This window comes from Myotis davidii, unplaced genomic scaffold (assembly GCF_000327345.1).
Source record: "Myotis davidii unplaced genomic scaffold, ASM32734v1 scaffold217, whole genome shotgun sequence".
Lineage (NCBI taxonomy): Eukaryota > Metazoa > Chordata > Mammalia > Chiroptera > Vespertilionidae > Myotis > Myotis davidii.
In genome coordinates, this window is record NW_006290034.1 from 1542391 (window position 1) to 1547329 (window position 4939).

Here is a 4939-nt window from a genome sequence, read left to right on the forward strand (position 1 = left end):
GGGCAGCCGCCGGGGGGCGGGGGGGAGGGCTGCTCCTTGAGTCCCTGATTCCCCAGGGGCAGGAGACCAGGCGGGCACACCACATGCACACGGAACATGCACATGGAACACACACGGAGTATACATGCGGAACACGCACACGGAACATGCATATGGAGCATGCACAGGGAACATGCATAGGGAACATGCTACACGGAACGGACCCTGTGTGCGTGGACATGCATGTGCGTGGGCAGGGAAGTCACTGTGGAGCCCCGCAGGTGTACAGAGCCTGCGTCCTGAGGCCATGTCTTGCATGATAAGTTTAAGCAGCACATTTAGGGGGAGGGGTCCCCAGACCCTGACACTGCTCACATGCCCCACTCCAGAGAGCAGGTAAGGAAGCGTGTGTAGGAGGCAAAGGGATGAAACAGTTCCCGTCCTTCTGAAAACGTGGCATTGCCTTCCGGGTTTCTGGAATGTTCCTTTTAATAGGTTGTAGCTCGATGATATTGGGAGGTGGGCCTTTGTCACGAGGGAAAAGCAACACTGTTCGCTTTAAGAGGTCATTTGCGTTTGGCAGGGGCTGGGAGGTTTGGGGCTGCTATTCTGATGGCGTGTGCATTCCTCCACATGGTTACAAACACCCTTTAGCAACTCATGACTAAGCGTTTACCAGGCAGGCGACACCAGGCAACATGTGTATGTAATAAGCGACCTGGGGCGGTGAGAGCGACCGGCCCCTGCATGGACCATGTTCTGGTGACATTGGGCTACACAGATGGTATGACTACCACAAAGATACCTGGTTCACTGCTCCATTCAGAAAACCACTCTGAGACTGTGAACGGCTCCTGTCCTTCTACACAGGACTCCCCCAAAGCTTCCCACCTAATGGAACTTCCGGAGGAACGGTGCTCAGTTTTAAGTTCGCACGGTTACCTTTGGGTTAAGGAGGGTCTCCTGCAGGCGATGTATTCTCGCGTAACTTCCTAAATGAAAACGCATTGCGAGACACTTACGGAGTGTTGAGTGCCTAGCACGGTCAGGTACCATAGCAGGGCCCTGTCTGTCATGGCCCTGCTCTGCCCCCAGGGGGAGCACCCTCTGCACGCTGTAGGTATTCAAGAAGGATCCCTTGAATAAATCAATGAACTTACTCCTCTAAGAACAGCAGGGAGGTGTTCTCACATAGAAAATTTATGTCCAGGATTAGGGGATCCCGATCTTTCTGTCCCCAGGTGAGCTCAGCTCGCACACTCACACAGCACACTGACGCTGAAGGCACAGGGTCGGTGTGAGAGCAACCCTGGGACTGCCTGTTCACACCCGGCCCTGCCCCTTACCGGCCGTGCAAACCTGGGCAACACACTCGACCTCGTTCTGCTTGAGTTCATCCCTTTGCAAAGGCGGTGTGAGGATTAGTCACACTCGATTAATTATGCCTGGCACATAGCGAACGCCTTGACTGCGTTTCAATGAAATGAGATGTAACTTCCAGACATAAATGTACCTGTCTCACCTTAACCCAGGGCATTCTAGCATCCCTCCCCAGACACTTCCTTCTCGTTTGATTGCTTACAAAGTGATGCTGGGAGTACCCATGCTTTTGTAGGCGGGTACATTGTCTTATAGATTTGTGTACATTCTGTCTTCTCTTTCGAATGCTACCCAACACAGGAATAAGATATTATTTTCCTTCAGAATTCTCAATTTCCCCATCATTAGTTCATATTAGGTGGCCAACTAGTGTTGTTGGGAGATTCATGGTGGACTAGCGATCCATTGCTGAAATGGAAGTTAATACTGAGACATCGCTGTGAGAGAGAGAAACATGGATCATTGGTCTCCCATACACACCCCAACTGGAAATTGAACCCACAGCCCAGATAGGTGCCCGGCCAGGAATTGAACCTGCAACTTTTTGGTGTCCAGGACGATGCTCCAAGCCACCGAGTCGCCAGCCAAGAGCTGACCTCTCGCTATGACATCTGGCACACGCTCCCTCACAGAATGGTCTCTGGGACGTGGTGTGGGAGGTAGCTGTTTTCTCGAGAACATGGGGAGAAACACAGGGAGCGGAGGAATCTGTCCGTCTGTCTTGAGGTGCTGCTGTGAGGGGATGTTTACCTCCAAGGCCAGCGGCTTCGGACCTGGACAAGTGGCATTCTTCTTCAATTAGAACAGCTATCAAAACAGTCATCACAAAGCACACGTTCTATCAGAGGCCCTACTTACTAATACATGCAGTTCCCTGAAGGTCTAAGGCATGGCATTGCTGGACTAAGCAAAATGCCCACATTTATGAAAATATTAAGCCTGGGCACAGCCTGTGTGGATCAGTGGTCGAGCATCAACACATAAACCAGGAGGTCACAGTTCGATTCCCAGTCAGGGCTGGATCCCCAGCAGGAGGTGCGCAGGGGGGCAGCTGATCCATGATGCTCTCTCATCATTGATGTTTCTCTCTCTCTCCCTCTTCCTTCTTCTCTGAAATCCATAAAAATATATTTAAAAAAATATTAAGCCTGGGAAAGAATAGAACAGTTTAACTAGTATGCCTTCGATTGAATGCTCCTATATTAAAATTAAAAATTTTAAATGGCTAATAACTGCAACATGCTGATAATTATTGATCGGAACTGCTCTGTGGAGTTCCAATCACTTAGGCCCTCTGACTCTCCATTTGCTCGTCTGTGAAATTGGATCAGTAAACCTTTGCCAAGACATGGAAAGGCTTACATTTATAAAATGCTGCGCAAACCTTAAAGCATCATCGGGCAAGTCTTCATTGCACACACGTTAGCGTCGGGAGGAGGGACACTGATATAGTGGGTCCTGGGTGCCCTCCCCAGCACAGAGCGCCACTCCAGCCACTCCGAGTGCTCACTGCCCGGTCTGTACCCACCGCGGGGCAGGCTGGGTTGTTTGCCATATGTTTCCACCATAGAGACACACATTGTTTTTTGAGTTTAAACCCCGTGGATCCACAACATCAGGGGAGGTTTCCACAGGTGCCCGTTCCCTGAGAGCAACTTGAAACAACGATTAAGGAAAAGGACGCCGGACTGTGAGGATGATGGGAACCCGAAGGACTGAAACTCAACAGAACTGAGCTCCTGTCGCTGCTCTGTAGGTTCATAATCGTGGGATGTTGGCCAACTCGCTGTCTTTTCCCAGAGAGTACAGTGCCCTCAAAGGAGGAGGACGTTGCCTCCGTCACCACGATGTAGTACGGAGCCCAGGCCATCGCGACAGGAGGGTGGCTGTGTCGACAGTTGCTCTCGAGCGCCCTCGTCTATTCACCTGCCACCGCTGGGGCAGCCACACCTCCTATTTTTTTCTTTGAAATTTTTTAAACATTCTATTTTTATTGATTTCAGAGAGGAATGGAGAGGTAGAGAGACATAGAAACAAAAATAATGATAGAGAGAATCATCGATCAACTGCCTCCTACACGCTCCCTCCTGGGGATCCAGCCTGCAACCTGGGCATGTGCCCTGACGGGGAATCGAACGGTGACCTCCTGGTTCATCGGTCGACGCTCAACCATGGAGCCACGCCGGCCGGGCAGCAACCACTTCCTTGATCCCTTTGGAAATTGCCTGCCTACATCCCGCTGCCCTGGCTTCGTAGCTTCTTGGTCCCCGGGCCACCTGGAAGGCATCCGGCCATGCTGTGATGGACTAGGACCAGCCCAACCAGAACCATGGACCTTGTAAACGCATCACCAGTGGCGGGAACTCACGGGGTGAACCTGCTGATGGCGGCTGGGGCCTTCGTCAACGGTGCAGACTGCGACTGGCACTGGGCATCGGCTGGGCGGCCCTTCACTGAACGAGGTCATGACGGGGGCAGAGCTACTAGTATAGAGGGAGCCAGACACTCAGAACGGCTCCTCCGGAGCCACGCCGGCCGGGCAGCAACCACTTCCTTGATCCCTTTGGAAATTGCCTGCCTACATCCCGCTGCCCTGGCTTCGTAGCTTCTTGGTCCCCAGGCCACCTGGAAGGCATCCTGCCATGCTGTGATGGACTAGGACCAGCCCAACCAGAACCATGGACCTTGCAAACGCATCACCAGTGGCGGGAACTCACGGGGTGAACCTGCTGATGGTGGCTGAGGGCCTTCGTCAACGGTGCGGACTGTGACTGGCACTGGGCATCGGCTGGGCTGCCCTTCACTGAACGAAGTCATGGCGGGGACAGAGCTACTAGCATAGAGGGAGCCAGACACTCAGAACGGCTCCTCCTGGCCACCGATGGGCCATTTTCAACTTTAGAAAAGTGATTTCTGGTCAAGGAGAGGAAATAACGCCCCACTGGCTGAGTTGGAAGAGGCTCAGTAGTGGGACAGGTTCCCCTGAAATATAATTCTTTGTGTATGGTGCCGCTTGGGAAGGAATTCGGGGCAGGCAAACAAGGTATTGCTGATTGTTTTGTTGACTCTTCTGATTGTCCCTGCTTGTTACTAGATTAGGTTCAAAGAATCACATCTCACTATATTCATCCTGTCCTTATAATGAATGCGCCCATGTGTAATGATGCCCTCAATGTACTGTAACGGGTAAGAATAAAATACTTCCGTTTGCTTCCCGCGCACCCAATGACTTGCTGTAATATTTTTTTGCCGCTTACATAGATAGGTCTCCCATAAAAATAGAACACGGGGAGTAAAACCTTAATGAGCTGCACAGAAGTCTCATAAACGAAAAGGGTGTCCTGGGAAGCGCTGCTCTTATTCATAGAAACCCTCCACGTGTTCTGCGAGGACGCTCCCCTTAGTCACCGCGTGCTGAGGCGGCTCCATTTGTCTTCTGTGATCTGACAGGAGTCATTACGTGGAAGCCCAGCTCTTACTGCTCACTCCTGCAGTGACACGATGCAGGAGGCCGAGTTTTGTGGTTATGGTAGGATACACTCTGGACATTTTGTGGGGGAAAATGCCTAAAATAGGTGTT